Genomic DNA, 14682 nt, shown 5'->3' with positions numbered 1-14682 from the left:
GAAAGGGCAAAAGCCCATTTTGGCCGAGAGAGGAGTGAGAGAAATTTCCATGTAATAAGTACCAAAATTGGTGTATATTTTTCCACACTTTTTGGCTGAAAGAGAGAAATGGGCCCATATAATTCATTTTAAAATATGGAATTGAGCCCACAAATTCGGTATCATAATATTGCCACAACTATCTTACATGGCAGACTATAACTCACAGCTGTCATCTTCACATGAACTCGCAACTTTTATTATCAATTATTTTTATCTAAATACATTTACCTTGTGTTGCTAGTGCATCCCTGCCCGGTTTTCTACTTTGCTACCCAAGACTCCTGATCAGACAAGTTGCTAAAACAAGGCTGGTTTTGTTTTCTTTTTGTTTTTTTCTTTTGAAGAGAATTTATAGGACCACAATAAATTTCATACCCATTTTCACAACTATTCGATATGTCTAACTGTAAATGGTAAAAAAAGTGGTAAGTTCATGTGAAAGTAATAAGCAGCCAGCCACAATCTACCACGTAGGATAGTTATGAAATTTAGTGTGAAATTGGTTGTAGTTAGCAATTGCAACAATTTTTCTCTCTACTACTGCATGGAAAAAAAAAAAAAAAACTATCATGTAAAAGATTATGCTCCACCATTTTGGGACTTAAGACAGCAAAATGTAAAATATTCGCCGGTAAAATCCAACAAATCTATTTGTTTTCAATGTGTTATCTTATCTATATTTTTTATTTCTTTTAACTTTCTCATTTCAACTCCTCAACACTATATAACCGTTATTATGCTTCCACAACTCTCCACATTGTTGAACTTCCACTTTCATTTTTAGCATGGTATGTTTTTTAAGTCGATATGATTTTTTTTTTTAATTTATAATTATGTGTCACAACTCACAATTATAGTAAATAGTAAATATCTTTTGTTACGATATAGGTAAATGATGATTTTTTTAATATTAAAAAAAACATGCAAAGACATTAGATTCTAACAACTATATATCAGCATTCTTCAATTCTATTATTATTATTATTATTATTATTATTATTATTATTATTATTATTATTATTATTATGGTTTAGTGTTTAGGCATTAGGATTGATGGTATGTAGATCTTGTTATTAGGGTTTAGTGTATAGTTAGCAAGATGATGAATTTCTATATTTTTTTACGCAAATATGCCAATATATGAAACTATGACTCTTATATTAAGTTTTTGAAATAAATGGTAGTTCACTGCAGTATTATCTAGCAAGTTTGTTTATGAATTTTGAGACTATGAGCAATTGCAATTTACTACAATTCTTCTTCTTTTTTCCTTTTTTTTTTTTTGAATGTAAAAATATAATTCCAAAAAAAAAAAAAAACTCCTATTTTGAAATCCCATTCTATGCTCCCCCCACGCCTCTAAACAAAACCACAATTAATGTATAATATTGTGAGTGGTATGATCTTAAATCATTCTTTGGCATTGAGGGGAAATGGCCACCCCAAATTTTATATATATATATTTATATATATATATATATATATATATATATATATATATATATATATATATATTACTAATTTTAGCAGTATGGTTCAATAAAATTACACTTGGTCCCCCTTTAACAATATCATTAATCCTTTTAAAGGCCATAAAAAAATTTTGTAGATCTAAAATCTAAAAGAAAATTAATAACCCCAAAAAAATTAGGACAACAATAATAGTTACCAATAGCATAGCTATAAAAAAAATAAAAAATAAAAAAACATAATCAACCAATTTTACCCATGAAAAATAACCCAACCCTTTAAAAAATTCTGAATAAAATAATTTTGCTCTTACCCAATAGTAGATGCATGCATCAAAGATACAAAAAATATTCTAAGTAGCTTAGTAGCCTAACTAAGAGAAAAGAGAGTAAGAAACTATAGAGCAAGCATCTCAACTATGAATGTCATCAAAACTAACCTTCACAACAAATTGGAAATGAGTTTTTATGAATGCTCTGATGTTATTCTTTGAAAGGCACATCGCTGCGACAATTAGTACGAGTTCAATCATCGATGATTTTGTAGATTTAGAAAATTCCTAGTTCCCTTTTCATAAATGATTGTGTAAGAGCATGAAATCTTGGTTGCCAAGCCCACTTAGAATAGTGAGATTGATGTTCCAAAACACGGCCCAAATCAATAGATATTTGTAAAGAAAGTGTAATGACCAAGTTTGGGCTTCACCTAAGGACACAGATAAAGAAGGAGGAATCAGAAGTCTAAGATTTAAATGTATAGATGGATCTTTACAAGCTTGCCCGAGGACAATGTTCTTGGTTGTTACCTACACTATTCACTCTCTTTTTCTCAGTTACTGTTCTAGCTCTGATCTTTCTTTTTTGATTCTTTCTGGATCCCTTTTATCTGAGAGTCCCTTTCCTTTATATACTCCATGGCTTCTTGCTTCCTAACCCTCCATCTTCAATCCTTCTAACTCTCCTTAGGACACTTGTCCCTTTAGACTTCTGGTGAAGGTGGTGGAAGGAGTTGTTGAGTTGTGAATCTACTATTCAGGTCACTTCCTCATTAATGCAGCTAATAAAGCTATTGCCAGTCATTTAATGTGGAGGAATAGGTGAGACTTTACAAGAAACCTCCCACAAATATCTTGTTTAACCCTAAGGCGCCCACCTTCACCTCTTATACTCCCCAAGGATGCTCTATCACTTCCCATTCTCGTCTCGGCCAACCTCACTCCTCGGGCTATAGATGCTTCTTCGTGAGGAAAAACTGAAGGTTACAATTGTGCTTCCAATCTTTGGTCCTCAGGTCCTCACAGATTGAATTTTAATATATTAAGAATAAATTATGTCAGATTTAGACCCCTGAACAAACAAGGTTTAACCAATTTCTAGGCCAAGTTGTTAATTAGATTAATTATGCAAGCCTTAGGTTAAACATATAATCAAACATATTATGTAAAATGGAAAAGTAAATAACACAATAATATAATGACCCAAGAAACCTTATGAAACAAATTGTTCCAAAAGAAAAACCTAGGGAGACCAATCCTAAGGAAACAGTGTCACTATAAGCTGGAGATATAAATTGAATTTCAGTTACCTAATTGAGTTTTGAATCCCACAGACTTCCTTTACAATGAGCCAGTACAATGTGAATCTCCAATCTACACACTTCAAAATCTCATTGAAGATATAGATCTCTAGCACCCTTGATGACTAGAATGAGGCAGCAACTTCTACAACACTGGATCATGAGTTTCTTCAAAGAATACCACTAGTAGATTATATGAGAGAGCTTTGGGTAAAAATCCCAGATTTAGAATAGAAGGCACATGAGGCACTCTTCTCTCTCTAAAAAATCTCTAGGTTTGCTTATAATGTCTTTTAAATACTGCAACAAACAAATCACAGTTTAAACTTGAAACAGAAAATTTATAGGCTTTTTATGTTTTTTTATTTTTGTTGATCCGCGACTCTTGATCGATCAAAAATGTGAAAAATCCAGATCCTTAAATCAACTTCTTTCCTGTTCTTGCACATTGAATATCAACATCATGAGCCTTGTCTGATCAATTCTATATACTCTATGAGCTATATTTAGACAAGTTTGTGCTCAAGTGTTTGCCAATAAAACTATACAAGTATAGATCCTAATAAATGATTTTGTATATTTGTCTTTGTCAACTATTTGTTAATACTAAATGAATGCTTATTTGGAGTTTCATAATGATTTTTATTTTTATTTTATTTTTATACTTCTGCCTCTAACTCCAACTTCTGGCTCTATCCTTCATTTCAAAGGAGAAAACAAACCAAGAACTATCAGGTAGTTATTTGCTCTCAATGAAATTAGCTACCTTTGCAATACATGCTTCTATTTCTTTCCCCGGATGACCAGGGTACAGTTTCACGAATGATCTATTTCTTTCCTCCGATGACCGGGGTACAGTTTCATGAGTGATCTCAGACCCTCAATAGCTCCTGCAGCGCATTCCACATACCTATATTATGACTCGAGAAAATTACAAATCAAAATTTTAGAACATAAGATTATTACAAAAACATTACTTATTTTATAAATATACAAAACCATTACTTATGTCTACATTAATTATTAAAGACTACTAATCCATATATGAGAAAGGAAAAATCACACTTTACCAATTTTGCACCCTAAATTTTTTAAATGCATATTTTGTACCCTAAACTATGATCTTTATTACACTTTGCACTCAAACATCAAGTTTATTGTTAACTTAGATGGGAATTCAAAGTCTAGGGTGCAAATTAAGTGTAATAGGGAGTATAGTTTAGGATAGTAAAGTGTAATTTTTTAAAAAAAGTATTGAGAAAATGGGTGAAAGCTCGGATTTGTGTTAAAACACAAAAGCTTGTTTAGACCTTAAATTAAAAAATTACGGCTAGATTGCTTTCACTCTAACTTATCTAAGTACAGAAACAAGAGTAAATGAAACGCAAACAACTGATACTACTCTAGTGCATAAACATGAACAACAAACAATAAAAGTAAAGCACAAGAGTAAGGGAAGAAGGATGCAAGCACAAAATAACACACCAATGTACTGGAGAATAAAGTTGGAGTACACGAATAAAGTTGGAGTACATGAATAACAAAAGACCCTCCAAGCCTAGTCTACCCAATGTACTTAAGCCCTCTAAGCTCCAGCTACCAACGGACTTCACGGAGTCTTGTCTTCTCTAGCTTTCCGGATCCCGCAATAGGCCCGATTGCATTCGCCAAGTCTCATTGGCTTCTTTTGGCAAATCCCCAAAGCTTCCCAATCTCCAAAACACTCTCTACACTCTGAAAAGGTGTAGGTTGTGTTTGGGTACAAATCTCTGCTCAAGGTATGACAATGGGAGAAGGAAGGAGAAGATACTACAATGATTTTTCTCTAAAGATGGGTAGCTCTCTCTCTAAAAGATGGGTGTGTGTGCTGTTGAAAACCTATCTAGGGTTTTTCTTTCTAAATGGCATCCTTACACATTTGTGGATAATGAGGGTATATGTGGGTGAAGGGTAAAAAAATCACACTTAAAAATCCTCTAGGCAAAGAGTTTCGCGGGTGTCTCACAGGAAAGCCTTACTCGTGAGACACTAGCGAAATCCTCCAGGCTGGCACGTCGCTTTAGCTTCCAACATGTGCTTCTCACGTGGCTCTTTCGCGGGTTAGCTACTAGCGAGACAATCGCGAAAACCACTGATCTTCAATTTAGCTTGAATGTTCACCAACTTAATACTAAACCCAATACAATAAAATCTTACAAAAATTAAAGGAACAAATTAAAGCAAATACAACATTTTTTGTCATGGAATAAAGCCAACACAAAATATAGTTGTAAATCACAACTTTACAATCTCCCCCTTTGGCTATTCCGTGGCAAAACACCCTATAACATACTCTAGACTTAAACTTGAGTTTAGGAACAATGACAAAACTCACTCACACCTAAATCTAGAAGCTGTGAAGCACTTGGAACATATATACCTATAACTTGAAACACTTGCACAGAATACATTAGACCCTCAAGGTAAAGCAAGTAATAAAATGACAAGTATAATGTAACAAGTAAAATGCGATCAAGTAAATATGATGAGAAACATATGAGCAACTTGATCATACACCAACACAGCCATATAGAAATGACTACAATGATCATATAGCAAAGCAAATGATCATCCGAACATGCAATCATCAAAGCATAAAGACATAAGGATATATGCATGTCCAACACACAATCAATGCAAAACACCAAATTATTTGCATTAAGGATACAAGATCCAACAAAGGCACAAGTGTGTTCCAACAAAAAAACACGATGCAAAGAGAGTAACAAAGCATAGATACTAAAAGTAACTTAAAGCACCATAAAGCAACGAGAAAACAAGCATAATATAAAACAAAGCAAAACAAGGTTTTCTCAAAAAGATGTCTTCTCCCCCTTCGTATATGCATCTTCGCTATGGTTTTCTTCCCCTACGAATGTGCATGAGGTATAATTTTTCTCCCTAAGAATGTGCACATGAGCCATATAGAAATGACAAAACACATCAGTATACTCTTTAGTATACTCTCCCCCTTTTTGTCACGAATAGACAAATGAAGCAAGAGGAAGGAAGATGCATGAATAAGATATGAACAGGGGTATGATGCATGAGGGGTGCAAGATGAATGAGAAAATGAAGCTCAAACAAAAGATAAAACATCTTAAGAAGACAATGCTACAAAGCATAAAGAACATGACATGCTAAGGATGATGGAACAAAGTATAGACCAAGGCATGACATAGACACAAGAACATGTTATATGTGCTAAAAGGTCTAAAAAGACTTAACTAGTATAAGTGAATACAAAACATGTCAAGTGTTAGAATGTGTGCAACAAAGGTGCATCTGACATGCATGACCAATGCATGAATAAGCACTTATGGGGAAAAGTGTATAAAACACACCAACCAATAATCAAAACATGATAAAAATGAATAATTATGATGATCCCCAAAGTTTGGTACTCATCGGAGTCCAGAACAACGAGAAAACGTCATTTGGGCATTTTATCAAACACTTAGAGTGCACACACTACACATGTATGTTAAACAATGCAAGAACATATGAAAATCTTGCCTAAAAACATGTTATTTTTGTCACAAGGGGCCAACATCCAAAGCAAAATATCATTTAAAACAAAGCCCAATCAAAAAGATTGACAAAAATTAAGTTCTCCAACTCCCATTTGAGAAAATCCCAACTATGAACACAAAACCCCCCAAAAACATAATCTAAGGATCAAAATCAATGAAAATAATTAAAGATTACCTTAGAGATGTTTATGAATGTAAAACACTTGAAATTAGATGGGTTTTGATGTTGAAGTATTAAAATAGGAGTTTGGGAGAAGATGGGAGAGGTTTAAAGCAAATGTCCCACGAATTGCCCTTTAAAAAGCTAATCTGGAAATTTTTGCGAGAAGCTGACTCGCGAAAGTACTCGCGAAAATTTTCGCGGATAAGCCTTACTCGCAAGCTACTCGCGAAACTTTCTGTCCAAAGTTGAAAAAGTTGAGGAATGGACCCTTTAACTCCCAGCTGACCTTACACATGAAAAAAAGTCACAAAAGCACCCAGAAAACATGTTTTTCACACAAAAACACCTTGAAAAACTTTGAAAAACATGAATGATACAAATCACTTCCAAAATCAAACAAAAAGAACAAAAATATTTTTGGTTTGATCCATATAAGGTTGAGCACACACACATTACATTTGAACATGTACAATCAGACAAATGAAATAAGCATTCATTGAACAATAGACTTGTGTGCTGTGTGTGTGTATCAAATGTGGAATAGTTCTTAGTTTAGAGTGAAGCTTCAATGATCAATTCAATCAAGTCATACACAACTAGGACTACGTCAAGTGGACTATCTCAATTATAGAAATTTACATATATGATCTCTCACAAGAATAATTACATGACTTTGAAGCTTTTCATTTGGCTTCTTTACAAAACATAACATGTGATCATTTTTTAACAAAGTACATCTCATTTTGAGATTGATGCCTGAACTTCTGATATTTCAACTTTGTAAGTGAATAAGTCTTTGGCTTTTTGAGGCACCATACATTTCAATACAAGTCGCTTTCCCTTTTTTCTAGTCAAATATTAGTATGTGCGACGACTTTTGCAGCTCTTTATTTCTTTTCGAGATTTGAAATTTGATGAACTCTTTAAGCAAAAACATAAAAACATAGGACAAGATATAGGCACAAGTCTATGCATGTATCAAGACCAATAAGACTATTGACTAATCATTCATGACAAGCTTGAAGATCGATTTATAACAATCACACAGATTTCAAGATTTGTCCCACAAAGATAGATATGCATACAAAACAAGCTAAGCTCATAAATGCACTACGCTATTAGTGCGAATGTACTAGGCCAAACTCACATGTGATATGTGATAAAACATTTACGATCAAACTTTTTCAATTTTTCACTTTTTATGTGGTTTTGGATTTTTACTCACACAAAACAAAAGCAATAAAGTAAGATAAAAAATAAAAGCAATGCATACAAATAAATGCAAGATGCAAAAAAAATGCATATAAAGAGATGCATGATGCACAAATGCATGACAATGAAGCATCTAATGCATGAAGAGTCCTACAAACATCGAAAGAATTAGATCAAGGACCAAAGGAGCAAAAGCTCAACCATAGGGACCTTTTCTTATCCAAACGGAATGATTGTTTAGAATGAGTGTCTCATGAGAAGTGTGACGAGGGTTGGGAGAATGAGGACCGGAGATGCACATAGATAAGGAGGTAAGAACAACAAAAACTTTCTTCAACAACTTACCATTTCCCCCCAAAACCGGTTTAGCTTGCAAAGCACAACTTCCAAGAATTTCAAATTTCTCTTTTCTTTTGATTCTTTTAAAGGCTTGAAACTTAGAGCAATGAGGTCTAAGATGACCAAAGGCACCACAATGGTGACAAACAATGGGTTTAGGTCCACTAGGCTTTTTAGGGAAGGATCTAGCAACATGGTTCTGTCCTTTCTTCAACATGGAACATTAAGGTCTTATGTGACCGATCACACCGCAATGGTGGCAAGTAGGGACAAACTTATATCCACTCAACTCCCTAGGATGAGACCTAACTGAAGGCTTAGGCTTAGGCTTAGGCTTAAGAGCTTTTCTCTCCACTTTTTGGTTTCTTTTGTGTGGAGGAATGTACACCGATTTGTCTTTGGAGGTAGAACTCACAATAGGCACAAAATTGAGTACCACAACATGATTGCAACAAATATTTTCATCATTTTTAACAATAGGTTTAGCAATCAAACACTTGGCATGCATCTTAAGAGATTTATTTTCATATTTAAGATCATCAACTAGTTTGTTAGACAAAACAAGTTTAGCATCAAGTCCATATTCAAACATTCAAACTTTTTTAGTTTTTCAAGAGTTTGATGTTTGAAATATCAACAACAACCAAAGATTCATGTAACATGGCATCACAATTTTGAGGATTAATACTCATAGAGGCATTTCTATAAACACATGGCATGTTACAATCAACATCATCCATAGAAGCATACAAAACACTATCCATGGCAAAAACAAACAAGGGGTCAAGGATCACACTTAGGTAATGAAACCAATACAAGTGTACCCGCTCTGATACCAATTAAAAGCTCGGATCTGTGTTAAAACACAAGAGCTTGTTTAGACCCCAAATTAAAAAATTACGGTTGATTGCTTTTACTCTAACTTATCTAAGTGCAAAAATAAGAGTAAATGAAATGCAAACAATCAATACTACTCTAGTGCATAAACATGAATAACAAATAATAAAAGTAAAGTACAAGAGTAAGGAAAGAATGATGCAAACACAAGATAACACGCCGATGTGTTATCGAAGAGGAAACCGAAGAATTCATCGAAAAAACTCTCTGCTGCCTTCCAAGCGGTAATAGATCCATTAGAGAATAAAGTTAGAGTACACGAATAACAAAAGACCTCCAAGCCTAGTCTACCCAATGTACTTGAGTCCCCAAGCTCCAGTTACCAACGGACTTCACGGAGTCTTGTCTTCTCTAGCTTTTCAGATCCCGCGATACGCCCGATTACATTCACCAAGCCTCACCGACTTCTTTTGGAAAATCCTCAAAACTTTCTAATCTCCAAAACACTCTCTACACTCTGAAAATGTGTGGATTGTGTTTGAGTACAAATCTCCTCTCAAGGTATGACAATGGGAGAGGGAATGAAAATATACTACAATGATTTTTCTCTAAGAATGGGTAGCTCTCTCTCTCTAAAAGATGGGTGTGTGTGTGTTGTTGAAAACCTATCTAGGGTTTTTCTCTCTGAATGGCCTCTTTACACATTGGTGGGTAATGATGGTATATATAGTGTGGGTGAAGGGTAAGAAAGTCACACTTAAAAATCCTCCAGGCAGAGAGTTTCGTGGGTGTCTCACGGGAAAGCCTTACTCGCGAGACACTAGCGAAATCCTCCAGGCTGATACGTCGCTTCAGCTTCCAGCATAGGCTTCTCACGTGGCTCTTTCGTGGGTTAGCTACTAGCGATACAATCGCGAAAACCACTGATCTCCAATTTAGCTTAAATCTTCACCAACTTAATACTAAACCCAACACAATAAAATCCCACAAAAATACAAGGAACAAATTAAAGCAAATACAACACTTTTTGTCATGGAATAAAGCCAACACAAAATATAGTTGTAAATCACACCTTTACAATGGGCAATTGGGTCTTTTCACGTGATTTCATACTTTTCCATCTAAGTTAACTGCAAACTTGACATTATGGTGCAAAGTGTAATAAGGGTCATAGTTTAAGGTACAACACATGCATTCGAAAAGTTTAGGGTGTATAGTGTAATTAAGGGTATAGTTTAAGATAGTAATGTGTAATTTTTCTTATAAGAAAAGATCATACGTAAATATTTAGAGATTAAAATTGGAGCTAAGCAACATAGAATGATGTTGATGTCTTGTAGTAATGCAATACAAGACCTGAGTATCTATGCAATAAAAAAATAAAATAACAATTATTGTCAACTTGGTTTTTACATATTGGTAAGAGTTAATTTGATTTTTGATATTTTTAACTTGCAGCAATTTGGTCTTTATTGTCAACTCACTAACGAAGATTGACTGCAATTGACTATAAGTTAAAAAAACAAAGACTATATTGGCTATTACCAAAATGTAGAGACCAAATTAATAGTGACCACAAAATATCAAGACCAAACAAAATTTTTGTTTTTGTTTCTTTTTTTAATCCAAGGCTTCCTTTTGGTTTACTCTTTACCATCATTACCAAAAAATAAATTAATTAATAAAAGACTTTCATATATTTAGCAAGCTAGTAGTGGTTCTACGAATTCTTTTTAGGGTGGTCATTAAAAAAGTTAAAATATACAAAATCTAATAAATAAATAACTTAAATATATCAATGTCACAAAAAACATGCAAATAAATGAAGTATTACAAGAGAGAGAGAGAGAGAGAGAGAGAGAGAGAGAGAGAGAGAGAGAGAGAGAGAGAGAGAGAGAGAGAGAGAGAGAGAGAGAGAGAGAGACGAATGATATTTACTAAAATTGTGAGCAAAGTCGCAAAGGAGAGCGAAATTTTTGCTGGCACTGCCAAGGAGAACCCACGACTATAGTGTTTCTCTTTATATTGTTTTTTTTATTTATGGAAAAATTAAATTTAAGATTATTTTTAAGTAATTTTTTGAATGAGTTACAAATTTGAATAATTAGGGATTTTTATTTATTTTTGTTTATGAAAAGGCCTTTTTTGGAAGAATTTTTCAGTTGTTGTTGTTTGATCTAGTCTTGTTTTTGTTTGAGTTATTTTTGTTGTTATTTGGACTAATTTTTTATTTTTAATATTTAAGCCTTTTTTTTAAGGGGTTAAGAATTATATTTGGGAGTTTAGAATTATTTTGGAGAAATGATATGTTTACAACATTTTCATAACAAATCTTACGCTACAAGTTATTATTTGTTTGTAAAAAAGTGATGTTAGTTTTGAACCTAACTTAGAATTAGAAATATCTTACCACATAAGATTTATTATAAAAATTTTGTAAATGTAGCATTACTTTTATGTTTGTTGAACCAAAATTATTATAATTCTCAAGCCAGGGCGTTCAACATTTTTTTAAGGGTAATTAAAATAAGTTAGTTTAGTATATAAATTGTTTTTTGCAAGTTAGACATCAATGTAAATTGTTCTTAAATTGATCTTACAAGCAATTTTGTTGTCACTTGTCAGCAGTGGTATCCAACCCACTTGTCCAACCTAAACCCAACCCTTTGTCCTAATCCCGGTGGATTGAATGCAAGTCTCCTCTTTCAAAACCCACGAAACTCGACCCGCTCAAAATACATCAATTCCAGCAATATCTCAATCTTTTTAGCAACTTTTTCAACTTGATTGGGTGGATTTCGGCAAGCAACACAACTATACTAGCAGAGATATACCATATCCAATGAGTTCTCTACACAATTTGGTGGAAATCTCATTGGATCTAATGAGATCTTCGCCAGATCTGGCTAGATCTCACTGGATCTTGGTCGGATTTGGCAAATGCTTTTCAACGTTTTTTTTTTTTTTTTTTTTTTTTGTGGTTTTCAGCTTCACCAGAAACCAATCACCACCCGACAGAAACTCGACCCTTGAAACCCAACACTCTTATGGGTTCGTTTCAGGTTTGGGAACTTTCCACTTGATCTAATCGGAATGGTTGCGGGTTGGGCACAAACCGAATTCCTATAGACCCGTGGACTGACCTACTTGTTAGACTCTATTTTTTCTTTCTTTTTCATTTTTTTTATTACAAGTTTGATGTCCTTCGCAGTTTGATATTTCATGTTTATGATAAGCGCTAGTCTTAATCTTAAATTTTTGGGATCATCCTCAATAAATAAAGCCATAAGCCTAATATGACCTCTCTTAGGCCTCGCAAAATTCAGAGTTTTATGCATTAAATATGACATTCTTTTTATAAATATATCCTCAACAAAATTAGTTACAATATGTATTCTTTTCATCCATTTTATTTTATCCAAAAATCATAGCCTTTGTTACTCTCTTCATTGAAATGTTTGTTTTAACTACTTTTACTAATATTATTTTTTTATTTTTTTATTTTTACCTTTATCATTCCTCCAACTTGAATAAATTTAATGTTTTATCGATATATTAATCGTTCTCATCTACTCATGACTAAATTTTCTTGAGCGACTTTCCCTCGCTCTTCGTCATAGGGGACCATTCCTATCTTTAAGTCAATTTTCACAATTCAAATCCTATATTTTATTGTATGTTCACTTAACCATATATCTTAATATTCTCATTTAAGTTACACTCATTTTTTGAATATGTTCCCTCTTAACAACCGAACACTCAGGTAAAGTTTATTATATGACATGTGTGATTTTGATTAGCTTTATTCTTTTAGTTTGTTAACTTCTTTATTTAGGTATAGTTTTTTAATAATTATTTAAAAGTTTATTTTTGTCAATTTTTAACAAATAAGCAAGAAATGGAATGCTAAAACTAATTCAAAATTTACTATAAAATGTTTACAAATTGTTGTGAAAATAAAAATAGTAAAGTTTTGAAAAGAAAAGAAAAGAAAAGACTAGTGTTAGGGTCCATTAGGTTATAGGAGTGGAAAAGTGGGAGGAAAGAAAAGATTTGGTTTTCCCTCATGTGTGTTTGGTAGGAGGGGTGGAAAAGTGGAAGGGTGGAAACCTTTTTTTGTTTGGTTAGAGAGAAAAATGGGAGGATGAAAAATATAGTTTATATAAATTAACTATTATGTCCTTGTTATATAATAGTGGGAAAGTGAGAGGGGTAGGTGAGTGTAATAAAGTGGGGGTATTTATGTAAAATGCATTTATCGTCACTTTTACCTCTTCATTTTCCTCCCAAATTGGGAGGATAAAAAAAGTGGGCCTAGGAGAGAAAACTTTCTTCTCTATTTTCTATCTCTTCTATTTTCTTTCCTTAACCAAACAGTGGAAAACAACTTTTCCACCCTGTTTTCCATCCTCCCTATTTTTACCCCAACCAAACACACTCTTAGGGATATTACAAAATTTACTATATAAACCTTGCAAATTGATATATTAATGATCATAAAAAAAAATTGTAATCTTCATTTAATATGTTGTTGAAGAAAATGCTAAAATTAGTACAAATTTTAATATAAAACCTTTACAAATTGTGTATTGGATTCTAATACAATAACACACCACAAAATCCACCCAAAATCCATTGCAGTTGAAGAGATGATATTTGTATTGTTTCATTTTACTATTTTTCAATATTTCGTTTAACAAATTAATAGCAAATTGTTATAGATTTGTTATACAATGTTCCTAAATACTTGACTAATTTTTTAAGTGTTTACAACTTTTTTATAGTGCTCTTCATCTTCCTTTTCTCATTAGTATATTCTTTGAGATTTTTAAGAAAACAAAGTCAATTTTGTGTTTAAAATTATTTATTTATCTACTCACTCTTCACATATTGGATTAGATTATGATACTATCTACACACTACGTTTTCTTCTTTTTAAAAAAATTTTCCTTTACTTTTTTCCTATTTGGAATTGTACTCTTGGTTTTTTTTTTTTTTTTAGTTATTAAGGAAAAATAGTTACAATCATCATGTATAAAGCTGCAACCAGCATTTTTGCTTGGGATCAACCACCTATTTCTTTTGCATGACTTCAAAACCTTATTAAAAATTTTGAATTTGATTATGCATTGGATATTTGACTTGATCACATCACATTTGATATGTTTTACATATTTGGGAGAATGAATTTGACTTTAGTGTGAGTTTTATTTTACACATTCTTTTTATTTTGATTGTAGTTTTATTAATTTTTTAAATATGGTTTTTAGTGTTTTGGAATGTAGGGTAGAAAAATTTGGGTTTGTGAATGTTTTTTTAAAATTAAAAGAATAATTTCCAAATTCTATATAATTTTTAATGATACAAAAAATATTATAAATAACTTTTATTAAAAAAAAATGAATATTTTCGCTAATTTACCTTTTGAATTTCTAATAAAAATTGTATTGTTTTCATTTTGCTACGACAAAA

The sequence above is a fragment of the Castanea sativa genome, chromosome 7, assembly GCF_040712315.1.
Source record: "Castanea sativa cultivar Marrone di Chiusa Pesio chromosome 7, ASM4071231v1".
Taxonomy (NCBI): Eukaryota; Viridiplantae; Streptophyta; class Magnoliopsida; order Fagales; family Fagaceae; genus Castanea; species Castanea sativa.
The sequence above is the reverse complement of the archived record's forward strand: the minus strand, read 5'-3'. Positions refer to the sequence as shown.